This window comes from Motacilla alba, chromosome Z (assembly GCF_015832195.1).
Source record: "Motacilla alba alba isolate MOTALB_02 chromosome Z, Motacilla_alba_V1.0_pri, whole genome shotgun sequence".
Classification (NCBI taxonomy): domain Eukaryota; kingdom Metazoa; phylum Chordata; class Aves; order Passeriformes; family Motacillidae; genus Motacilla; species Motacilla alba.
The window spans coordinates 45,830,727-45,857,478 of NC_052046.1; the positions used below are offsets into that span (position 1 = coordinate 45,830,727).

The window sequence follows — 26,752 nt, forward strand, 5'->3', positions numbered from 1 at the left end:
TGCTCTTACAGCATGGCCCTAGATTTCTAATGCTGAAGTTTAGGAAAGCCTTGAAGTCTTTTTTTTTTTTTTTTAAGGAGGGGGCGGAGGAAGACATTTGGCTTAGAGATTGTAGATATTCTTATAGCTACTGTTACCTCACCTGTATAAATGTTATTACATGTTTAAATTGTTTATACAGAATTGGTCCCTACATGCTTAGGATGTTATGTGTGCCATTAATGTGTTCTCTTTGCTAATTTCTCATAATGCAGTTTTCGCTCAGTGAAATTTACTAATATGAATCTTTCTCCATTTTGCTTTCAGTTGCATTGCGTTTAAGTGAGGAGGTCTCTGTTTAACTGCAGCTAAATGAGTTGTTTCTCCTATCTATCTATCTATCTATCTATCTATCTGATAGTGCCCACAGAGTCTTAAACTAGAAGGCAGCTAAATTTCAATGACACTTCTGTTACAAAGTTGAGATCTACTCTAAAAAGACATGATTGCCTTTCTGGCTTTAATGATTTTATTTGCTTCATATTGGACTTTCACAGCTCTTGCCATGCTATGCTATGCAGACAAGTTTACCCCTTTTCCTTCACAATATTTTTCTTTTCATTAACCATTTTTCTGCATTTATAGTCTGTTACACCTGCTCTCATCTGCTTTAGCTCTTAGTTTCTATTTCATAATTTCTCTGACGATCTTTTCTGGAAACTACATGGGTAAAGATGAAAACCCCTTAATTTTATTTTTTAAATCTGTCTTATGTGAGTCTAAGAAGAGAGGACTTGGGTTCCTGAGTGTGTGGGCAAGGAAGAGCTGAGATAGGATAAAAAAGCCCCCTGTAGAAGTCAGCAAGCAAGTGCCTCGCCATATAGGGTGAGGGTTAAAACACTGTGGATGTCAGGTGTAGTAGGGAGGTGGAACCTTTTGTCTGGGGGGTTGTTTTGCTCAGTTTTGTTTTGGTTTTTTTTGGTTATTTTAATAAAATCTGCAAAACATTGCCCTGTCTAACACAGGAAATGTGCAAAATTTCATTTACCACCACATTTACCTTATTTTTATATGCACATTTGAAGTGTGAACTAGATTGTTTGGTATTTTCAGCTTTCCTCATGTCTTCTGTCTGTTTTGAAACCCATTTCTGATATATCAGTGCTTTCATGACGGTCATCGCAGATGGATGCTCTGTAAATACAAGAGTGTTCTGGTTCGTTTGGGTTGAGATTTTTGAATAGAGGTTTAACAGCACTAACTATTCTCCTGCTACTTCAAGTAGCAGTGATTCTTCTTTTCACTCAGAGCCAGCTCTTATGAATGTGTTTCCTTTCTGTTATTGCCTGCATTACTTGTAATCCATCCTTCCTTTAACTGAGAACTGCTGAACTCGGTAGCACATGTCATGGATGTGATCCAGTAACAAACTTGTTTGCTAAACCTCACACACTTCATGTCATTTAACTGCCATGTTACATATTTTTATTGGGAACTAGTACAAAACAGTTATTCCCTGAATGACCTGGTATTGCCAGTAATTTGAAATCTGGTCACTAAGAAAGGTTACCTAGCTATAGTCTTGCAAAGATGATGTACATACAATTTCCACACACTCTTGCTAATATAAAAGTCTGACCCTAGCAAAGGAAGCAGCCAAAACTAAGGGTACTGATTTTGTACCCGTGCTCCTTATTTACTTCATTTAACTATGTCAAACATATGTATATGTATAAAAACTATTTATGTATTTTAAACAGTGTGTAAACATATCGGGATATAAGGATTAAGAGGACCTGAGAGTGTGTAAGTCAGTGAAAGTTTCTTTCAGCAGCGCTGTAAACAAGGTAGTCGTAATCCTTGGAATCATTAACAAATGGAAGTAGCTCAACGATTCTGACCCCTGTAGTGCTTTTCAAAGGAGAAGCCTTGGAGGAACTCCTGACTCTTCCTTTGGTAGCTGTTTTTTTTTCCTGGAACCATGAAGTTACATTGCCCTTCAGTGTGAATAGTTTGGATTAGGTGCTGTAACAGGTAGTAACTTAATTCTGTTTTTTTTCAGTTTCTCATCGCTCTCTAGAATTGGGGATATCTTCATTGAATAACTTGCTGCTTAAAGAAAGTAACAGAAGTTGGGAAATTCAGGTAGGCAATACTTTCAGTTTACTATTCACTTTAAACGTCGATGCAAACGTGTATGGCAGATCTATAAATACTCATTGTGGTACCAAAACCATCAAAGCATGGTATAGATTTTAACCTTACTAAGATTGAATGTGGTTTCACGGCACCTCTTGTGAGCTCTAAGCAGGCCCTGATAAGAAGTCCAAAAGACTTATGATATTCAAGTGTTCTTTGTGCTCGTAATAAAAATATATTAATGTTTGTATCTAATATGATAGGAGGTCCAGGTACTTTGTAATGCTCAATAGATTTAACAAACTATTTTTGGCAAACTATTGTCTTGTTGCCCCAACAGACTCTGGTATTCATGGTACGTGCAGCCACGTACACTTCCATTTCTTTTCCCAGTTTTCTTATCGAGAAAAATTCTTGATGGATTTGCTAATTACATGTATTTCGCATTTCACTTCCTTTGTTCCAACTAATGCTTCTAAATAGATCTCCAATACTTAATTCCTATATAAGGTGACAATATTCTTTTGGTGTTCTTTGTGTAATAGCTTTCATGGCTTTAATAATTTAGTTTGCAACTCTGTATATTACAGTGTTTTGTTCAGGTTTGTTCTGATTTTAAGGATCCATCCAACTTTAATTTGCTACTTTCCAGTTTTTAATTCAAGTACATGTGCTTTGGTGTGGTGTTAAATAATGTGTAGGAATGGCCTGTAGTTTTAATAACCTGAATTTTCCTCCACCAAAATTCTTGGATAGATCTACTCCTATTTGACTAGATCTATTCTTGTTTGACTTAGCTCATTGATAATGATTGTAGCACATTTATGTTGGGTTGATTGCTGTGGATTACACTAGTACCAATGAAACAGTTAAACCTTGAAACTATTGCTGATTTCTTATGACCTCAATTCTACATAGCAATTTTAATTTTAGAATTTGTAGTTCTCCTTTAATATTTTTTCTTTACTGTTTTCATATTTTACTGTCTAAAAATCCAAATGAACTGTGTGGAAGAGATTCTATAGGATATCAGTACCTTAGGAAATGTACTTAAAAATCTCTTACGCATGTTGTTTCTTCAGAAGGAGATGCAACTTGGGGAACATATTGCAAAAATTCTCCATAGAGTGTTTTGCAGGCTTTGTTGTTGATTTCTTTTTCAGGAACTAAGCGTCTTTCTATTTTACCTTACTCTCTGCTTCTAATCACCATTCATGTAGTATGTAATTCAAATACTAGTAAAAATGGATGCTTTACCTTAAAAATACTCAAAGTATGTTGAATTTTGTTTAAATACAGGTAAAATTACATTTTACATTTTAAGATACTGTCAGTGTTACATTTTCTGTTTCATTCTTTGTCTCCCTTCCCTCAAGTTCCTTTGAACACTCTGAAGTGTTTTTGGTATGACTGATGATACGAGACGTGTTTGGGCTTATCCTTCATGTTGTGCACTTCCTTTCCATTATCACCTGATCTTTTTAGCTCTGATTTCACTATTACTTGTAAAACGTTTCTGCCAGGGAGTCTGGGGAGGAAAGTCTGCACAGGAATTTACCCTGGAGAAGCACGTGACAGAAAGGTGATTGTATTGTTAGCGTGAGAAACTGAAGTGTAAATGGCATCCCAAACTGGGAGCAGGAGCTGCAGTCTCTATTGCTGACCCTGAAGCTCCTCCTCTGGCCTCCTGCTTGCTGCTGGGCCTCAAGGGCATTCCCAGATGTTTTATGTGCTCACCATGTGAAAAAATGTTTCATTACAGAATGAGAATGGGCTGTGCAGATGGGGAATCTCTGTCCTTCCGACTCTGTCAAGAAAAGGGAGAGAGAAAGAAATAGTAGCCCAATTGTAGTAACTAGAACAACCCTAAGGTAATTTTTAAGTAGTTTATAAACTACTTAAACTACTACTGCCAACCCCCAAAAAATTCACAACCAGAGAAATACTGTCCTGGGAGGGTGGATGGAAGAAGGAAGGCAGGCAGTTGGGTAGCATCTGTAAGGCGATAAGGATAGGTGATGATGATGAGGTCTATTTGAAGAAGACAATTCAGAGAAAAAGAAGAGGAATATTTAAAACCAAAGGGAAGTAAGGGCTGTACTATAAGCAGCAGAGGAGGGCGCAAGGATGGATGACAATTGATGCAGGAAGGCAAGTAGGGAAGAAGCAGAACTTCCGGAGCAATGGTTCGGTGAATGGTGATCCCCACTGGAGCAGGAGCTGACAGGAAGCAAAGAGAACTCACAGTGCAAAAATGCGTGTTTCATTCTTGTGCCAGAAACAAGTGAAGTGCATTGGGTGTTCCCAACCTGTTGGCTGGCCTTTCTGTGCAAGCTCCAGGAGTGTCTGCAGGAAGCTTCAATCATAGATCAGGAAGTGCAGCCTTCCTGACTCACCTTGCTGGCAGCTATGAAGTTGGTAATGGTAAAATCTCCATAAAAACCGTATAATGTGGCCTATTCCAGATTAAAGAAAAAAAAAAAAAGAAGCCTTAGATCCTAATATTTTTCTTAATTTTTCTTAAGTTTTTGAGGTTCAGAAATTGAAAGTATGTAAGATAGTGATGGACAGTGCTCTAGTGCCATTTCCTGCTGCCTTTTGCCTAGAGCCCTGCAACTTTTCCTTTCCCTGCTTCACTGCAGTTGTGTGGTGCACTTTGTTCACATGCCGGGGCCTTTGTCGCAAAACTCTGACCATGTGCTTTGTGAATGTACTTCTAGTCACATGAAGTAGAAGTATTTAGGCTTGTGGTTCTTCTTCATAGTATATTCCTCATCTGGCCTCACTATGCTCTTAAACATACACTTTCCAACTGTTAAGCAGAAACTCAGAAAAATCTGAAAAAAAACCCCAAAACCCTGAAAACTTGTTTTTTCTCAATTTTTCCATTCTTTTATTGCTAATTTAGTAAAGTTCTAGAACACTGGGAGGAAGGAAAAGATGGGAAAAAACCTCACCCTCATGAAGGTAGGGGAAAACCTCACTCTCCTGTCAAAACTGTAAATTACTTAAGTTTGGCAAGGAAGCCTTTGTTCCATTCATGTCTGGAACTAAAAGCTGGTGCAACATTTCTGCATTACTCTTTGCATCCAGAAGTCGTTACCCTAAAATGCTTGTGGATTGTTCATTTGTTGTGTGCACATCTTGACACCACCATAGAAAAAACGCACTTATTCAAAATCTCAATTATGTCTTTTATGTTTCCTTGCTTTTTTAGTATATGATTTTCAAATTGGGTCCATGGCTGGCTTTTCTGTGCAAGATTTTAGTTTCTTGAGTAAGGATATGTTTAGATTTCATCCACCACACTTTCATTAATTCTCTGTGATTCTAATTATCAGTTTAATAATTGATTCATTAATTTGGAGCAATGCCATAAAGAAAAATTTTAGTTCATTTATGTAATTGAAATTTATTCAGTGCTTTTTACTCTAAGGGAAAGGAAAGAAAGAAAAGAAAGAAGCTCACATAAGGTCTTGGATCTCAGCATTTTATTTCATGAAGGACTTTTGTTTTTCAGTGTAGCTTAACTACCTTTAACTTGCTAAATTCATATTATCATATTAATCCTGTAGAATAATTAAAGTAACACAGGTAGAAAACTGTCCTTCTGTTACTCCATTTCAGATGCCATTTTGTGCAACCATTCCATTACTGCTGACTCTTGTACCATCTGTATTCATATCTGACTGTCCTCCATTTCCTCCCTTGTTGAACTTGGGTCAAATCACTGGGGTGCAGCTGAGTTATGTGACTGATCCAGCTTTCTTAAGCGTTCAGAAATTACTTAGTTTATTTCCCTGAAACATTTTTTTTTGCATTTCAAGGTAGAATATAGCTGATCCAGCTGAACGATATTAATGTGAAAGTCCACAGACCTTTTGCCCTCACTTTTCACAGTACGTGGAACATGAAGTACAAATTCTCTGAAGCTTTGTTACATTTGAAACTATAAAACAGGAAAGCTAGGAGACAAAGTTTGTCAATAGGACAATTGCAATCATGGAAACCAAATTTCATTATACCTGTATATGTCTGTATGCCGAGAATAGTAAACAAAAAGTAGGAATGGAAAGTGTGTAGGGAATACTGGCTGATGTCTAAATTAGATACTTAAACTGGTTTATCCCCCTCTGTGCTGTAATGGGGAAGAGAAGGAAAGCGCAAGACCCACAAAGGAATTATGCTGGGAAATATACCTGCATGATGTCCAGTTTCTGTAATTTGATATACTGAATATACACGTGAGAGATCTTTCATTTTTGGAGTTTTGTAATTAGACTTCTGATTCACTACAGAATCCACTTTATATTACAGGTCAAGTAGTTCTCTTCTGTAAGACATTTTTTTCCTTTCTGGAAGTTGTATGCTATAATCTTTTTCTTAAATTGGCTAGTCTTATGTGCAGTGGGAAATAAATCTTCCTGAAAAACCTGTGTCCTGCCCTCTTACACTGTACTTTGCAACCAATATTTGTTTTGAAATATGTGATCTTATACTGGAAAAAACATCTGCTATTTTGTTCTTATGGCACAAAGCTCAAGAAGCTTTCTAAGAGTATAATTCTGGCTTTTCCCACCTCGAATAATCACATCTCCACAGAAAATGCCCCAAAGTTCATTCAGTACTTAATGTTTGGGACAAAGTGCTCTCTGCAGAGAGAATGCCAAGGACAAATGTCCTGGGTGTACTTGAACATTGACATCCTGTTTCCTGGGAGGGCCTGGGCTGAGTGTTAGTAGTCCTTGCTATGTTCAGTGCTTACTGTTTGTCTTCTGTACATTAGGTTTGTATGTCCAATGCTATGCATTCACTAAAGCTGCCAGACAATGCCTTGGTGTTACACAGTCAGATTAGATTACTATAGCTATGAAATAATTAAAGACTCCTATTTTGCAGCATGAAGTTTCTTGAAATTAAAACCTAAACTTTTTGAAATTAAAACTTAAAACCTAGTAAGTTAGGTACAGAGAGGCAGGGAAAAGCTTCTGTGAAATCTAAGAACTGGCTGAAAGTGAGCACAAAGTAATAAACAGACTTGTGCTTATGGCAGAAATTAATTCTCAAGTTCATCTTTGCCACACAAAACAGTCTTGCAGTCTGTCTTTTGGACCAACAATTGGTACAGCACACTGAAGGACACAGAAGAGACTGTATTCTAGCTTTGTTCTTAACATTATGTGCAGCTTACGTCCTTATTAGGGAAAGCACTTAAACTTGTGTCCCTTGAAGGAGTGGTGTGTTCCAATATACACTTATTCGGAATTTTGCACATAGATTCAGAATACTGTCTTGAAAATTTTAGTAACATTTTGCTTTGGAGGTGCAGATTTTACAGACTTCTTGCTTCCTTTCTGTCATTTCACGGAGACCTAATGTCTGTGACATGTCTAGTCATGTCCAGAATTATTTGACTGGACTGTTTGTGTGCTGTATTATGTCCAGGAGACACTGATCCAGTTTCTTGGAATATGTTTCATTCATATCATGTTATGCTTTCCATGGACATCACTTAGTTATGTAATTTTCTTTTTAGAATACAAAGAGTGAAGCAATTATCTTGCTGCACCTGCCCCCTTCAGCATGAAGTAGTGGCCGTAGATTTTTCAAGGATGTGATTTCTTCTTTTGACCAAGGCAATTCAAAAGAAACACGTCTTGTCTTTAAACCTTTCTCTGCATTGAAATGTAGTTTCAGTTGCATTGAAATCAGTCTTTAATCCTTCTAGTCTTTCTTCATTCTCAGTTATTAATCCGACCAGGAATGTTTTCTGTTACTGAGTAAATTGTGGAGGAAGGGTAAGTAGGCCAGTATTTCCATTATTCCTGTTGCATAAATGATCTGCCTCTCTCTGACTGTATTATGCATGACTGACCTTCTGTTTGGGGCTGATTTATTGAACTTCATTTCAAGTATTTGTCAACAGTTACTTTGTCAGTCATGTTTGGCCTTAATTATGAGTCATGTTCAGAGGGTGAGCTGCATTTGTACATCCTGGGCACATTCACTCCATGGTGCACAGTTGGAAGACCTGTAAGAGTGGATGGTCTCAGGCTGTAGCTTCTTTAAATTCCATTGACAGGCAGAAGAGGAATTCTGCTTTTGAATTGTCTCAGGCAGGAAAATAGTGGGGAGTTTCAGTGGCTCCAGTGGATTTTTGTTCGCTTTTTTAGCTAATGTGAGTGAATTAAAAAATGAGGATAGTGAGGCTACTGTAGCTCCCTTTTTAAAAGTGGTCTGTTCAAGTTAGTGCTCGTATTGTGGGAAAGATGTTATTACTGTGGTAAGGAGGAAGTGTGAAATACCTTCTCCTAAAGAAGACTACATGGGTGATAGAGAGAGATGCTGTAAAAAGTAACTCTCTCTCTCTCTCTCTCTCTCTCTCTCTCTCTATATATATATATATATGTATTGTATCTATATTTATGTATACATAAATTACCTTAGGCAGAAGAGGGATGGGGGGCATAGAAAAACATTGTAATTAATTAATGGGAGGCAGGAGCGCCGGAAGAATTGTTTGATTTACAAAGTAGCAAGCTGAATCTGTAGTTGAGCAGCACCTGCATCTCAAAAAATCTGTCAGGCGTTGAGTGGAAACTGCTGGCTACATGACACTTCTGACAATCTTGCAATCTGACTTACCATCTGAGTTTTGAGATGCTTCTAACATAAAGGTCCTAACTTGAGAAGCCACAAGAGACTGCTGTATTGAATGTCTTTTAATGGACTGTGACTTAACAAGTAAATGAAAAGCCACACAGTGGCATGAATCTCTGGTCCCCACTGATTTTAAAGTGCTGATCCCCAGAGCCGTTTGTATATAGGTGTTACTACTTGATTTGTTTGTTGAAGTGAAAACAAATTCGTGGAGATTTGCTGAAATTTTTCATTGTTACCAGAATTGCTATGGAAGAAAAACATGACTTAATGTCAAAATTTTATTTATCTTCAGATAGCCCAGTTCATAGAATGATTTTGCCAACAAGTGCTCTCTCATAAATACAATGGTTCCTTTGTTTCTGAACTCTCTTTCTTTTGCTCTCCATCTAGCTCCTTAATATCTCCTGCAGCAATCTTTGCCTGTGACTATTAAGATACATTTCGGCTAAGCTTTCAGGTGTAGTAGGTTATCTGTTGTGCTTTTACTTTCCATTCTTCATTCTTCAGATTTTTTTGTTTAAAACCAAACAAATCAACCCAGTTATTTTATATTATACTTTAGACCTGTTTCAAAAGTGTAGCTTCTGTCTCTCTGCTATGTTCTGCCTTGCTTCTCCTCTTCGTCTCTTTCACCCATTAGAACACCAGCCTTTCCTGTTACCTCCAATATAGCACTAACCCTTCCTGTTACCTTTCTGCCTCTTCCTTTCTGCTGCTTCTATTTCAGAATAGCTACAGTGGTTGGTACCACTGTGGTGATTCTGTTAGTTTGATCCAGAATTTGAAGGCTGATGGATAGTGTTACATCATGAAATCCTTTGTGGTGGGTGTCACAGGAGAAAGACTGTAACTATTTCTGTTTTTAAAGCTCAGGGAAAAGTTGATAGCTCTGCAAATACTGACGGTTGTGCCATTTGTGGGGAAGGGAGTTGATATGTGTTACAAATTACAGAATGGTTTGGGCTAAAATGGGTCTTTAAGGTAGTATTGGAGACTCATGGATACTCTTTGTTAACCTGTGTATTGGTCCTACATATTGGCTTGCTGTGACTGGTAATGCCTTGTAAGTGGATGTCTAGTTCCCTAGTGTGAAGTTTTGTAGCACAAAAATATCTATGTCCCAAAACTGTTAAAAAAGCACATGCTTGTTCCAGTCTCTAGAGGTTGATATACTTTCATTTCCATATGTTTAAAGAAGTCACGTAGCATTTACTCACCGGAAGCTTTACAATAGAGTAGCACTGCAGCTATTGCTAATTTGGTAGTTCAAGTTTAGCTCAAGTGTGGAAGTGGTTTTTTTGTTTGTTTCACTGCCCTTTTTTTTTTTTCTTTTTCATATAGCCGAGAATCCTCTAGAAGCAAGACTCACATACATCTAGAAATAATAGCTTGTTTTGCAGAAGCTTATGATATTCTGAGGATGTGTTTAATAACAGTTAACAACTACAGTTGCTAGTAATGTGCAGCTACAAAAGGAACAAAATCCCATTACTTGACAAATTAAGAGCAGTAGTTTTTCAGAAGAGCTTCTGAAAAACTTTTCATTGTCTCATAATTGTGCTGTTAGTATTGGTACACTTAGGGAGCATTTAATTTTTGATAATCTGCATTTTCACTATTACAGTAAAATAGGGTATTCATCAAGAAATGTAAGAATGTATTTTAGACTATTGTTTTTAGAATTTTTGCAAAAATCCTAAGCACTGTGCCTTTTTCCATCAAAATACCCATCTGTATTTGTCAAAGTTTATGACCACTATGCACTGACTGTTATTGCTGGTGTTACCAGTACTGTCTAAATTTTGCAGCTGTCTAGGATATAAGTATATTACAAAGCAAGTTAAATCAGCTTTTTTTTTTTTAAGAGTGATAGGTTTATGCACATCTCACTAGAGCAGTTGAAATGCTTGAGGTATCTATCTAGCTATGTAAAAATACACACACCTGCTAGTTATTTTCAGATGTTCAATTATGGTTGTGCTAGTGACATGAGAAGAAGATTCACTCTCTTTTGACAGGAGTCAGCATTATTCACTATATTGCATGTTCCAGAACTGCAGTTACTTCAGCATCACTGTGTGTTATTCTACTGCTCCTCTCTTATCCCTCTTTATTTTTCTAGTTACTTCTGCCTTGTTGGCTGCCTAACATGAAATGCATGTGTTGTTTGTGGTGGTTTTTTGTTTGTGGTGTTGTTTGTGGTTTTGTTTTTTCTTTGACTCTAGCTGATGTATGTCTTTAACATGGAAATTGAAGTTCTCTCTCCTAGTTGTTCTGTCATCCCTGTTACAGAGCTATGCATCAGGAGGGGGAGACAGAGATATGAGATAAGGCTAGATGAAAGAGCAGGTGGAACCAAATACTGAAATACATAGCATTACAAGTAAACAATGGTACCTGTACCATTTCTTGATCTTATTTTGTTCCTGCTTTAAAAATTTATGATATATTCTCATGATGGAAGAAAGTCCACAATTGTAGGTTAAGAAGAAAAAGAAACTTTTTGTTGTGCTAGAAGTATTTCACTCAGGGTCCTTGAATAATATTGGTTGTATTCTTCAGGATTAGATGCTTACACAGATCTGAGACAGGTAATTGTAAATGTGTTGTTTTTTTCAAAATGTGTACTTTTATTTCACTGAAAGAAGTGTGGTTTGCTCAGCTCTGCTTTCTTTGTGCCCTTCAGAAATAACAATGAGGCTAGAAGACCTCATAGAACTACCAAGGTGAAACCCATGAGGCAAGATCTAAGCTGTTTCTCAAAAAGTTACCATGAAAAAGACTGGGATGTCCTTTGTTAACGCAGAGTTAAAACAGCATGCTTCTGCCTATGGTCCTTCCAGCCCCAGGTCACAATTGTCACATCATGGGACAGGTACCAGCCTTTTAGTTTCAGACTATCTCGAAGTCATCACCCCTGACTGTTCAGGAGTACAGTAAGTGCATAGCCTTGCCAGCATGCTCTGGTAATCTTACGGGCAGGAAACAATGGAATTCATATTGCTGTCTATGGAGACTTGGTTTCCTCTGAGCTGGCACACATCCTAGATGTTTCCTCCACTGTCCACTGTTGTAAAGAGACAGACCTTCAGAAACAGGTTTGATGACATTAAGTGAAAAATTAGTCTGGCATTTAGTAAAGGCCTAAACTGTGATTTCCTTTACGCCTTTTGCTGTGTGATAGTCTGGCTCTCTGTGTGGGAATACTTTTGTACTCTATTAAATCTCTGCATCTGCTATTAATGTAGAACTGATAATCTTTAAAGTGTATGTGTGAGATGTACATGAGATAAATATTCTGTTTCCATTGTAAACTACTTGTACATTACCAAAAAATCGTATTTAATGAATTATTGTGTGTTGCTACTCAGGGTTCTCATGAAGAGTTAATATCTTTCTCTTCTCTAATAATTTTCTGCTCTTCAGCAGTGAATTTTTGGCCTGAGAAAGGGAAATCCAAAATGAAAACAATCAATTTTGTTTTCTTTCTTCTGACACCAGAAATGCTAAACAACTTCTTTTTAGGAAATTGCTGACAATATTCTGGCATTTACAATTAACAAGATACCAGAACCCATCCAAGAAATAATTATTTTTTAAATATTTCTAATTTTATTTATTTAGCTACATTTCCTGAATGGAAACACTGCCTATAGCCCTCTCCTTCACAAGTGTACAGAATGAATCTAGTTCTTAATGCCAGTAAAGATTTAAGTTAAACCATGGGAAGGTTGTGGTTGTTCAGTGCGAATGAACAGTGCTTGAGACCACAGCGCAGTATGCTGATTTGGTCATTGAATCCTTTTCTGTTTTTTGTCTTCAATCTGTATGCCCCAGAGAACGCCACATCTCTTGAAAGGAGCTCTTTCTTGAAGGCTGGGTTTATTAGGAGACTGTTCTCACTAGTTTTAAAAATACAGGTCTTGTCTCAGTAATTGATAAGTTGAATTGCAATCTGAGCTCCCCATCAAGTCATGAATCAAGACTGGATCATAAATGAGCACTTCTGCAGTGCACCCCTGGAAGGGAGAAAGCTGGTGGTGACAGGCAGCTGAGCCAGGGCGCTGTGCCTTCTGCAGCTCTTCATGTCAGTGGTCACGTTTGACAAAGCCTTGCCTGCCTGCTTCTGATGGGGGGAGAGGGCGGGATGCTCTTATCTGGCGGCTGGGAGGAGCAGATAATGAAACCCTTTGTGTCCCCCTCCAGAGACATGAGCTTCAACAGCAATGAGCTATGCAGCTGCAGCCGTAGCAACAAGGGCCTGGAGAAAAGAATGAGGGCAGCTTCCCAGCACAGGATGGCCAGGGGGTTAAGGATGAGCAAATTGAACGGGTAGCATAGTATTTAGATGAACCTGTGTGCCTGTTACTCTTACTAGGGATATATTTTTTTGTTTTAATTTTGACACTTAGACTGAAATATATCCATGTGTCTTTTAGTACATTGATAAACCGATGACTAAAGACTTGCCAGTGTCTTTGTTGCTTTTAAGGGTCTTGATAGTGTATTCTGGAGAATTCACAGTGTTGTTTGGTACAGTGCAGACAGTTCGCGGTCACCAGTTAAAGAGCATGAAAGAAGTCAGTTTTGATTTTTGTAGTATAGGTGCACAGAATCCTTAAAGATGCAATGGTTTAAGAAAATAATTTATTTTTGAAAGGGTACTAATTCAAAGGGTTATTTGCATTGGTGCTTCTAAAGTGGTTATGTTTATTGTGACAGATGATTTTTAGAGAAACTGATGTTAAATACTTCATTTTTTAGGTGCAGCAATCTGGTCTATTTTCATGGGAAGTTCCATGAATGAGTTGAGGATAACTCTACAGATGAGAATACAACAGGCTTCATTAATTACCTTGCTGTGGATAGGGATTCACAAGCCACAGTTTGGGCTGCATGTCTGGGAGAGAGGGGCGTTTGTTTGAGGGAGAGACTGAATAATGAATACCTTAAACCAAATGATCTGTGTCTGAGTGGCAGACAAAGAGGGCTTTGGGGCAGTGACTGATTATTCCTTGTGAAAGGACCACAGCCATATCTGGCCTGCATGCTGAATCTCACATGTGAGCTGTCACTCCTTATTTTTCCAGAGAAAAAGGGGAAATCAAATCTACTTAGGAAGCAAGTGCACCTTGTTAATGGAGGTGCTGTTACTGACTGCATGATGCTCATCTAGTTACCGTAATGAGGAAATTTTGGTTATTTTAGTTCTGTTTTCCAGTCTTTTGTCAAATGCATTAGGTGTTTTTCAAAAAGTTATGTACAGATCTTTGTTTGTTCTCCCTTACATTTTCATACCTCCTAGATGCAGTCTGTAATATTTGTCCCACGAGGTGATTGTAAGCCACAACCCAGAGCAAACGGAGCAGTAGGTGTGGTGATTCTTGGATGTTTTCTGATCAGGCCAAAATGCTGACCTGTGGCAATTGCAACTCCAGGACCAAGTTTACTTCCACTGACTGTGCTACACAGGCACTACTGCCCTGCACAGGAGCTGGATAAAGAGCTGTCACCCGTCTAAACTGTTCAAGCAAGATTTAATGAAGCTTAATGGTAGAATGAATGAGTTTCTGATTTCTTGGCTTCCCTTTTTTGTTGCCTCTCAAACTGAGCACTGAAAGTGAAAGCTAAGGAGAACATGTTCCTTTTACTAGGTATATTTGTTGACTTGCTGTAAAGTGCAGCGGGAAAGGTCAAGTGTTAAAATATTTGGAGACACCTTGATACTCAAGTTGTAGAATTCTCTGTATTTTTTGTGAGGGGTAGGAAAAATGGGGGAAATGTTCTGGTTTTTGGAGAGGACTTGAGACTGTACTTAAATACTTAATTGAGTAAATATATCTTGTGCTCTTTTCAGAAGTTGCTAGTGAAATCAAAACTACAGATTTAAAGTTTGACACCATCTTTAACAGTCCTTTTCCTTTATTTGGGAAGGAAAAACACATTCAAGAGCAACTGCAGCTTTCATCTAAGCACATACTTTTCACACCTTAATCTAAACTTTCAGATAAAAACTGTTATCCCAAGCAAAGGAATTGGTGTGTGGTTTTTTTTGTTTTTGTTTCCAAATATGAGTGAATCTTTGTCAGCAGATACAAGAAAAATATCTGCCACTCCACCCACACACAGAGAAGGAAAATTCAACAGTTTTGTGGCATTGAGGGAGATAGGACCTTGTTCAAAACAGAGAAACTTTTTATGGTAAATTGAATCGTCACCATGCAGCTGTTTGACAATTTAGTCAAAGTAGTTGCTTCTTCCATTTTAGTTTGTTTACTTAAGTCAATTACACATGCAGATTCAATTGTACCCTCCAGCAAAACTCTAATGACTCAGCAACAGATCTTTCACTGGGAAGGATTATATAAATGAAATACTATTATGCTAGTAAGTAACTCAAAACAAACAAACAAAACCAGACACAATTTAAACAAGTGTGAAGGCAGGAAACACCTTTCTTTTTTCCTGTGACAGAGAGACTTCCACCGAATTTTACAACTTAACTTGTAGTGATGATGGAGTTTCTCAGCTTCTCTGTAGTGTGAGACAGAGTGCTAAAGCAAACTGCAGTTTGTGAATGTCAGTATGAAGATATTACCTGTTGTAAATACCAATTGTATATTTCAGAGATACTACAATGTCTTTTTCAAAAGTGTCTGCAAAGCTTCTTAGGAGTTCAAGGTAACTGGAGATCGGGGAAAGAGTCTCCATAGAACTAAAGAAAATAGTGCCTCTTCTCTCAAAGTCAAAAACCTCTCATTGTACCTCTTTTGTAAAAGGCAGTGTGCTAGTTTAGGCTGGTTTTGTCTTTTCAAAACTTATGTAATGCCTGTTGTGTGGTCATGTGCCACAGTAGTTCTTGAGAGAAAATGAAGCTGTTGTGCTAGTCAGTGGCTTCTATCTCTGCATTGCTGCAATGAGGGCATGGGACAAGTTCTTCTGTGTTAAATGAGACTATGTCTGTGTTTTGAAAGGGAGGCATGTGCTGACCATGGCAGTAGCAGTAAAAGTAGTGGATTTGTATATTAGGAAATTCTTACGGTTTGTCTTGTTTCACCATAATAACAGTTGGAGCTAGGAAGATGCTTCTGAATATATATTTACCTTGTGGTCTAAGGAACTAAGTAGTCACCAAGAGAAATAACTTAGTTAATAAGTTTACCTGTCAGAAGAGTAGAATAAGACACCAGATGGTGAGAGTAATGTAGAAGGTTCTGGAAAAGAGTTTATTCTCTGGGCTTAAACTTGAAAGCATTGGATGTGAAGTCCATCAGGAGCTAAGCCTTGTAATTTACTGTGTTGTCTGTGGCTAGTTTGGGTCTTGAAGGAACCTCGTAATCCTTTCTGATACAAAGAGCCACAATAGTTTTCACTACCATTTTCCTTATGACTTTGTCATGTATGTTACAAAAAACTGCCTGTTGTGTTGGCTGTCTGAAAAATCTGTAGTTGATCTTGAGTAAAGGAACTTGTATTTCCCTGTTTCAAGTGGGTAAATGGTTTTGAATGATGTGAGAAGCACTTGAGTCTTCATGCTTATATTTATTGAGATTCTTTTCATAGTGAGGCAGCACAAGTACTATACTTAACATTTGTTATTCAAAGTGTTATTTCAAGTTATCAGCAGAAGTACTGCATGAATTGTGATTGTTTTGTCCTAAGAAATACTATGGTCAAAACGTTGTTTATTTTTTAGGCTTCACTTTGGGTTTCTGCTTAGGTCAGAAGGTTGGGAACTAGAGGGAAGTATGTTGTGTATTTCATTCGCCTTTCTTACCTGTTGGCAAGCAGGAAACTAAGTGATCTGATGCAAGAGAGATTGCTTGGAGATAGTATGCCTCTTACCTGTATCACAGTTGTTGATACTGTTTTCAAATACCTTTTCTTACAAATAATCTAATTATTCCCTTTTCCTCCATATCAAACAAATTCTCCAGAGTTAGGTCCTTGTACTTGGAAGTGTTCATTCAGTGTGGATAACAAATATTGCCAGGTAACGTAATGGCCAAGTTGAAGTGCCCACAACGGGGAAAAGAATTTAACTTCATTGCTGTGCCATCTTAGAGCAATAAGGTTTTATTTCACACTCATAACACCTGCTGTAAGTAGATACTATTTTTATAGTACAGCAATTAATATTTAATGGATAATTTTTCCTTGCCAATGGAGAAGTACAGATGTTCTTGGGAAAGAAGAGAAATCAAGAAGTAGGTAAGAGTAAATATCTGAAGACTATGCTGGGCTAGTGCGGAAACCTGGACAACATGGAGCAGAAGCAGAAAGCACAGGCTCCTCAATTAACAGAAGTTGTTAATATAATCATGTTGTTAACAGAAGTTGTAGGAATATAATCATGAAAGGACTCAGTAGCAAAAAGAACCTAGTTCTCTTTCAATGGCTGTTTTTCACCATCACTGCATAAAGAGCTGAACACAGTATGAAAGGGCTGCTTGGCTTGTTCTTTCTATCTTGTTTTCTAACTTTTGGCTCCTACCCATACTGTCCCAAGGATTTAACATGCCTGCTTCACAGTGCAGAATGGGAAGAACAGAGGAAAAGCACAAAAGGAAAGGCACTAAGAAACTGAGAGTTGTGTAGCTTGACACACCTTGAGGGTGATTGTTTTGTTTGTTTGAAGCACTAGTAGAAAGACAAAAGTTGCACACAATTCTAACATCAGTTTCAGCCTTAACAGCAGCATACTAGTGCAGGTATCTTGAGGAATATGCCTAGTAGTTTGAGGGTTACTTTTCCCAAGTTCTGCATCCTCTGTCACTCTAGTATCTTTATTTCTTTGAGATTTGAGCTGTACCAGTTTGATCATCCTACAGAAGCTAGATGCATAGACAAGAACAACAGAATATTTAATAATTTTTGAAAAACCCAAAACATATGGAACGCATCCATGGCAAAAATGTCAAGGTAAATTGTGAAATAGGGAAAATTACTACAAAGCCTTGGTTAATTTATTCCAAAGGAAAAACAGTGTGTTGTATGTCTTTACTTGGAATGTCATTCATAATGAAAATAGTAGTAAAAGGCTAGTGATGTACTAGTTCCCCAGTATGCACACTATTCAGATGCTTATTTGTCCTTCTTCCTGTATATTGCCTTTTTAAAAGAGGAGGTAGAGAAAATATTCTTTGAGAAAGAGGGGCAAAAAGTTAAGGAAAGAGGACAGGATGAGAAAGTGCTTGTGAGCTGTAAGGAAATGAAGGGGCATATTTTTCAGACTTAGAAGGCTTAATTATCAGAACAACTTTCTAAGGGCACTAATGGATACTGCATCACTTGTTTTCTTCAAATGGTATTTGAATGCCTATTAAAAAAAATATACAAATGAATGGAGGTTCAAGATCTTCAATTATTACTTTAATGTCTCTTTGTGTAGAGTATTGGTTAATGGTGTTGTGGAGGCCTTTTCAGATGGGAAGCACACGTGTACATTTATCATTGTTGCTGTTTGTAACTAGAAATTCCAAGGCAGGCTAACTTTAATTAATCTGGCATTTATCTACAAAATGAAGTTTCAAACTTCAGGGAGGTTTTTTCTGCTTCTTAGTTTACAAAATAAGACCAAAACCCCAAACAAATGAAAGAAGACTGAACATTCAGATAAATACAAAGTAGTACAAGCATGTTAGTGACCACAAATTAACCAATGACTTAACTATGTATTTATTTGTTGTTTTAAAATTATACTTTCAATTTAATAATGCTTGGCAAAGAGCAGTTACACAAAGAAATGCAGTCGTAGCAAATACATCCTTCAGAAAACAGGATGTTATTAGGTTTTTTTTGTAACTTCTGTAGGTCAGCCTTAGTAACTAAGGTTTCTTTCCAAACTGTGGTTTGGTTTTTTCTTTAACTTGTTTTTCTTGTGCAGGTTGTGTCACTTATGTGTAAGAGTCAAAAGCCGTGTAATCTCAAGCTATAAGTATAAAGTCTGTATCTTGAGAAAAAAAATGAGGCATTTTAAAATACTGTTATGCCATATGAGAATTCTTTCAAAATAGAATACAAAATTCTAGTTGCACTTGCACAAACCCTGGTATTAATAAACAGTGAGAAATGAAGTGTTATCTGGCACAGTTACAGTCCTGTACTGTTGCCTATTTGTAGCGAAGAGAACAAATCTTCTTTTACTTTTTGCTTGGTGTGTATCTGGCAAGTAAGCATTGACAACTCTAACAACTGTGTATGTGTTTTATTAGTGTTACCTAAAGAGCAGACTTGCTGTATCCATTAGGGGTTTGTTAGATGGTTTTGCCAAAGAGCTGCTGAGGATAGTGCAGAGCTTTTTTAAATACACAAGATTGACATAAGGGGAACGATGCTACTAAGAGTACATAAAACTTGCTAAGTATATACTCCTTAACTTGCCATGTGTGTAATTTTGCCCATCTAGTAGAAAAGTAGTTTCCATGGACACTGCAGCTACTGCAATATATTCACATTATATATCCTTACTTCAGTCAGTCATTCCACTTAAAGAAGGTCTAAACCTAGTCTTCTCTTAATATTATGCTAATTGAGGAGCAACATGTGTTACTAACAGACATGCAGAGGACCACTTGTTATGTTTGTTCTGAGCAGTAAAAAACTGTATAACTGAAAAGATTCCGTTTAAAGTAATGTGATTTTGTCATGAAATTATCTGAATATGTCTTTATAGTTGTATTGCTAGAATGCAATGAAAACAGATACCAAGGCAGATGCGTAGAGTTCTTTTTAAATACATCTCAGATTAAAGTAATCAGCAGTGCATACTCAGTGGGGGTTTTTTCAAGGCGTACTATTTAATGAACTGCAGAGTTCTGTGAGCAGAGTATAGAACAACTTCTTCTGGGGCATATATGTGTTGCTTTCCAGGAAAAGGTAACATGTTTTACTGTTGCTATGTCTGTTCATAAAATTGTAAAAGATTAACATACAAAATTTCAAAAACTACTAGATATTTGTTGGTCTGTTGAAAGGATCTCTGTCTTTAGCATCTGTGAGCAGTTCCAATGCCTTACGTCTGTGAGAAGATACACATGGAAATCCTTAAAATGGTGGAAATACGTGTGCTTAGAACAAAGTTGACTACAAATGTTCCAGGGTGTCTTAAAATACAATTGTTGCATGCCTTAGTTTCCCACGCATACAAAGAGGGAGAGGTCAGGAGACTTCCTTAAAGCCTGTACCTGCCATGAGCCTCCTGTTTATTTGTTTGTTTGGTTTTAGCAATTAAACTAATTCCTGTTAAATACTAGAAATAGCATTAATGATGATTGATTATACTCAAAGATCCTTATATATGTGCATGATGGTTTTTTTAGCTTTTGCTGTGACAATCCTATCTCAAAATTGACACCACAAATTGTATCAAAAAAGTCACTGGGTCCAAGATGATGAATCATGCCTGTTCAGGGAAAAAGCTATTGGCTGGTTACCTGCTTGGTACTATTTTTCAAGGTTTTGGCAGAGTCTTTGAATCATTAATGAATTTCTTTTTTTTTTTTGGGTAATGTAGCATTTTAACATATATCAAGAATCTTTTCATTTCTTCCCACATTGAATGATGGGCTGAAACTTCCACTACTTGCTGACTTAGACTATTGTACAATTTAGGAAAAAACTCCAGGAAATTTATTTTGGTGATAGCTTTCTGGTTTTTCCCCTATACCATTTTACTTGATTTAATGGATAAATTGATTAAGTCTGTGTTAGAGTAGTAACAGGGGCCTGGAGTCTGCATGTCAGAGTACAAAAGTGCTATTTGGCAAACCTGCCTTAGAAAGTAATAACCCAGTTATATCAACAATGTCCTTTGTATTTTGGACATAATAATTATTTTTGTAATTAAAGTTGTGTTTTATGCTTCCATCTTTCATCTGAAAGCATGCAAATAAAAAACTCCTATGTTTGATAAATAAACTAGATAACTTGATCTCATGTTTATCCTTTGTAATTTAACTTTGATTTTTTTATTTATTGTTGAACACACTGTACTGGTCTCTTCATTGTTCACAGTTATAAAAAATACTCTGTTAACAGAGGACTTTCTAGCTAGCGTCAACTAAATGAGAAATCCACATCTATGCTCAGCTTGGGCACCTCTGTTTCCCTTCAGAGCAGCAGTGTCTTTCTGTGAAATTGACAGACAAATGTTGTGCAAGGTGTCTGATTTGGCAACATGCTCTAAGCTTGTTTGTACTATGTAGGAGCTATTGACAAGTAACTCAATATTTTACAATAGAAGGAATTTATGAGCACAGTGCTACTGTAGAGCATTTACTTAGGCCAAACTCAGTCTCTTAAGTACCTATTATTGTTGTTAGGATTATATGGAAATAGTTATTTTAGTTTTAACATAATTCAGCTCTGATTTCTTTGATCTGGATAGCAATACACTGCATTTTTCAGGAGAAAAAGCACTTGTCTGAACTAATTTTTAGCTAGGCCGTATGGCGTGACTCTGCTTTGCAATTATCGCATCTTAAAAAAAAATAGGTAGATTTAGCTCTGGATGCCCAGCTGTCAACCCTACAGGGATGGCCATGAAGGAGTTGATGTACAAGAACGTGTGAGGGGCAGGGAGGCATTTTGGGAGGGGCTGTGCTCTGAGGCTTGGCCAGTCTGGGTCATGTCTGTCTGTGGGAGTTGCAGCAGCTGGTCCACCCTCACTTTGTGTAGCCTGCTCCAGAATTCTGTCTGGTGTAGCTGACACTGCTCTGCTTGTGCAAGTCAGCTCCCTCACATACAGCCACATTTGGCATCTCCAGAGGTGCCATCGTGGGGTGTGGATGAAGTGTAGTGCAATGATTGTGCATGAAGTCGCATCTCAGACAACTAAACACCTACCCCTTCTGTAGGCATAGTGTGTCGAACCATGGGCAGAGCTAGACTCATATCCAGCGTGTTCTTCATTGCCTTCTTTTTTCCTCCTTTCCAGAATATGGTTTCTGATTTCTTAGTTAATAAATTGGTCTCTAATCTGTGAATTATGTTAAGAACAGACATTCAAAGGTAGAAGTTTTTGTGTGGGAACATGAGTAACTGAAAGCTAAAAGGAATTAAGCAGCAAATGCTGTCTGGCTTTGAGCTAAATAATTAAATACCCTCATTTGGGGGCAGGGAGGATTGAGATATGGTTCTATGTGGGCTCTTTTGTGTAGTTAAGATTTTTTTGGGAACGTCTTATGTTGTTGTGATAGCCACTTAACTAATTCGGAATATAACTCTGATAGTCCAAGAACATGAACCTGATAGAAGAGCTGGGCACCTTGTTAATTTTTGTTAAATGAAATCGGGGTCTAATTAGGACTCCAGATAGCACGAGCACTGTGTTTGATTCTGCATGCAGAAGATCTGTTTCTGAACACTGGGTAGCAGGATATAAAGTAGAGTTTTTCCAACTGAATTTAATTGAGAAACAGGTAACTTTGTTGTGAGTTAAGTTTTAGCATACAGAAAACGTCTTCTACTAACAATAAGGTTAACAGTTTACCTTCACAGTCCCTGGATTAATTGATTTTAAAAAAACATGTGTTATTTAAATCCTCTTTAAAAGAGGTTGTATTTAGTATTACATTTAGCTGTCATGACTCAGCTTTGCAAATGTCATGTTTGCCTCCAGTGAATATAATTTATACTGTGTGACATGAGCCTAATCTGGAATGTATTGGGAAAAAATAATAGGGTGCTTCTGGTGCTTAAGAGCTTCTGTATGCTTAACAGCAAACAAAGTTAATTTTTAAGGAAGACAACAGCCGATGCATGACTGCATCAGAGCCAGCTGGCTGAAGTACTTCTGCAGTCAGAATGAACGTGTAAATGTAATTCAGGTGAATCAGATATTGTTTGTGGGGAGAAAAATAAAATCTTAGTAATCTATATATCCATCTGTTTGCTCCTTCAGATTTTAAAAACATCAGCTACCTGCACTGAGGGTGCTTGCAGAGGTAGATAACATCCACGAGGCTGTATGTGGGGGTTGTGTGAGGTCCCTGACCCAGGGCTTGCCTCCTGGGAGGAGGAGCCAGCTGGATGCCCAGTGGCTGCACCCTTGGCTAAGAACCTGCTCCAGATCTTGCCACTGTACCTGCTGATCTGGTTATTGTCCCCTGCTGTCACACAGTCCAGATCCTAAGCAAACCAAATGTTTCTGTTTCACAGAAAACTTCGAAGCTAATGGTGAAATAGACACAGCCAAGAAAGTTGTTATCTTGAGGGCAGGCAAGAGACCATGTGTTCAGTCCAGATGTATCCTGGAAAGTTTCTCTAGCTGTGTTCTGAGGAACAAAACAAGAAGTGTCCAGGTATAATGTCTCAGTCCACTCATGCTTATTAATGTAACTTACAGAAAATACTTCGCATCATAGAGAACAGAGGGTTCTTCAGTAGATAAATTATATTTTTATACAATTTATTTCATAGGAATGTGGTTTTGACAGTTTAAGAAATTGAAGTTTGTTTGATTTTTTTGTTAGAGCAGTCTTTTATGCTATGAAGCATGTTTTAAGCAAGTTTAAACACATTCGGTTAGTAGGCTCTTATATAAGATAGAGTTTGTGACATGGAATAATCTGCAATTTATTAGTGTATTGTTGGCAGACTGGATTTGCATCTATCAAATTATATCCTATCTGTGAATATGCCTGTTTTTTAAGAGGATGTTGCTTGTATTTTCTGTCTACTATATGACAGTACAATTTGGAGTTGTTACTATAACTCGGAGTTCACTGTGGAGTTCAAAGAGTGTCGTCCTGTGGTTATTTGGTGTCAGAGTATGCTTTTCACATTACCAATTTACTTCCTTATAGTGAGAAGCTAAGAATTGAGACACATAAGATTTCTTCCATATTTAGTGAACAAGTACTGCAAGCTGTTTATGGTTTTGTCAGCAGCTTTCAGTTTCAGGAGCTGAAATTATTCTGTTTAAGATTTATTGGTAGGAATAAGCTAATTTAAAGCTTGTAGGAAAAATGGCTTGTAGCCTTGACAGGTTCATTCTAGGTTTCCCTTTCCCTGGATACCTGTCAATGCAGATAAGCCATACACCACTGTGTGTGGGGGTGTTTCCTATGGAAATCAAACTGTTTGAGGTTTGCAGTGGTTTTTCCCTGGCTGTAGAGCTCCAGGTGAGTTTTACTCTGCCACTGAGATATTATCCACAGGACATTTCCCAAGTGGACATTTTTAACAGTAATGACCTTTGTGGGTACACAGGGAACACAAGTCAGTGTTCCTTGGCAAGATAGGCAGCTCATTTCTGAGGAGACCGTCCAGTTTCCTCTGGGTTCAGATTGCAGAACAGCAGTAACTGTTCTGCAGGGAATATGTACTTTGTTAAAATGTTTCTGGAACATTTTGAAATTCCCGTTTTTGTATAGCACTTTGTTTCTTAACTGGGTTAGTAATTCTGATATCTTCAATGAAATTGCATTGTAGTGTTGAAAATTTGTGCACCATGTCTTTTTATTTTAAGCTGACTATATGTACTTAGTTATTTTTCTGCTTATGTAGGAAAGATGTCATAGTGTCTTTTGGGCTTAAAGATAGACACCACTACCTGGTCTCCTATTTTACTTTTCTAAATTTAATAACTTATTATTGAACTTAATTTGGTAAAGCTGTTCATATTGTCCAATGTATAAAATGCCAAGTGGCAGGTGAGCTAAGAGAAGAAGTCACAGTTATAATGTTAACTAAAAGGCTTTTATTAGTGATTACATGACAATCAAATTACTATTAATCAGTGATTGAATGGAAATTAAATGGTAATCAATTAAGCAGTAATTGAATGCAAACTAAGCAGTGATTTAACCGAACTTTTAAGAAAGGTGAGAAGGATTGGTAACTACAGACCTGTCAGTCTCACTTAGTACTTGGTATGGAAATTACTGAAAACATCATAAGGACAGCACAGTCATTGGTCACAGCCAGCATGAGTTCATGAGGGGAGAGGTCTGTTTACCAAACTTAATTTTCTTTTACAAGGTAACCTACCCAGTTGACCAAGCAAAGCCACTTGATGTAATCTTTTTTGGATTTCTGTAAAGCTTTTGATACTGTCTGTCACAGGACCCTTCTGGAGAAAATGTCCAGCCCACAGCTGGATAAACGCATCATGTGGGGGGTGAGCAGCTGGCTCATGGGTCAGGCACAAAGGGCTGCAGTGAATGGGGTGACATCAGACTGGTGTGACCTGCCACTTGTGGGGCTAAATCTTAGGGACAGTGCTCTTTAGTGTTTTAGGAAATGGTCTCTGAATGTCGATATTAAGTAAGTACATGAAGTAACTTCACCAGTTACACTAAATTAAGACGAGCTGTGGGCTCCCTTGAGGGTAGAGAGGCCTTGCGGAGAGACTGGGATAGACTAGAGAGCTGGGTGATCACCAACCATGTGGAATGTAAAATGAGAAAATGCCAGATTCTGTATCTGATCCAAAGTAATGCTGCTTGAATATACAAACTGGGGAGCAAGAGTCTGAAAAGCAGCCGTCCAGAGAGAGAGTTGAAAAGAGGTCTGGGGCTTGGTTTTTCTGGCAAGTTGAATATGAACATGAATCAGCAGTGCCCTGGCAGCCAGGAGGGTTAGCCATGTCTTTGGGTGCATCAGACACAGCATTGCCAGGCAAGAGAGGAGTTTGTCCCACTCTGTTCTGCGCTGGGGCAGCCTCACCTTGAGTGTTGGGGGCAGGTTTGGGTTAGATTTTTAAATTGTCTAAATATCTTTGTATCTAAAGCTATTAGAGAGGGAAGGGTGACCAAGATGGTGGTAGGTCTTGAGGGCAAGACTTATGAAGAGTGGTTAAGGTGACTTGGTTTGTTCAGCTTGGAAAAAAAAATGAGGCTGAGGGAATGACCCTGTCACAGTCAGCTCAGGCTGGTTCTGTTAGCTCATGGTAGGACATGGTCTAGATTCCATAGTTCATGTGAAGATATGGCCTAGCAGAGTTCTGCATAGCAGGACTGACTTCAGTCAGACCTTCTTGTTGATGATGTCTGTCAGGATCAAAGCACTCCTCTCTCAGAAGGGGTTCATCCATCATGGACTTGCCAAAAAACAAGATCTCTAACCAGAAAATTAGTAAGCATCTATCTATCACAAAATGAAAGTCAGTGAGGATTTTCGAGATTTTGTTTGTAGTTGCATTTTTTTCATACTCTGTGTAAGTAAACATTTTTATCAGTGTAAGCATCAAGAGCTCTCTGTGGTCAAGTACTCACTTTAAAGAGTAAAGTAAATACTCAAATTCAACTCAGTATTAACGATTGTTTGCAGTGAATTTCAGTTTGGGAAAGGGGGAAGTAATTCCTTTTAATGTGCATTTAAGGAACAGTAATTCATTTTAATTATTGTGCATTTTATTAATGTGCTTTATCTGAATCAAGCTGAAATTTGAAGATAGTTACAAAAGAAGATATTTTGGAAATTACAGTATTTCTTCTATGATAAACAACCCTGTATGGGTACTGGTTTTATTGCTAGTGAGGAGCTATTACTCTGTGCATGTGTAATGCCTTAGTGAGAGCAACTGTGTGTATGAAAAAATCTGAAGTTTGATTTTTCCCTCTTTTCTGAATTTCATTCTCTTTTTTTTTTTCTTCTTCTTTTTTTTTTTTTTTTTTAAATCGGGTATCTGTAGAAACATTTTTTTTCAGTTTGTAGTTGTTCTCCTTAGTACCATCTGGCTATCTGAAGTGTGTAGAGGCAAAAGCTTGTTAGCTTTCTGATTGGTGGTTTTCATACTTGCTGGATATAGCATGAGAGCCTTAGCCATAGGAATGAAATGCTTTATGATTGCTGCAGTTACTGATTGTAGGTTGTGTGTGTAACTTTGTATGGACATGTTCACGCACATGCAGTCACAGTATTTAGCGGATTTCTTGAGTACAGAAGTGCCTGAAAGGAGTTTTATGTGCTGTGGAAGCATAGGAGCTCTCTGTGGGCGCTTCCCAGGAGCTGTATTTCAGTTCAT

At 37.7% G+C, this 26,752-nt stretch overlaps 1 protein-coding gene across 9 annotated transcripts in view; it reads left to right on the plus strand.

The window, feature by feature from the left end:
* The window catches only part of CDC42SE2 (CDC42 small effector 2), an 84,948-nt gene that overhangs the window by 13,485 nt on the left and 44,711 nt on the right, over window positions 1–26,752 (plus strand). For 5 of the 9 annotated variants that reach the window (XR_005255530.1, XM_038125893.1, XM_038125896.1 and 2 more), the window contains exon 3: window positions 2,042–2,124. The exons of the other annotated variants lie outside the window; for them this stretch is intronic. The gene's annotated coding sequence lies outside the window, so the exon portion shown is untranslated. The remainder of the gene's footprint in view (window positions 1–2,041; window positions 2,125–26,752) is intronic. 9 annotated transcript variants of the gene reach the window in all.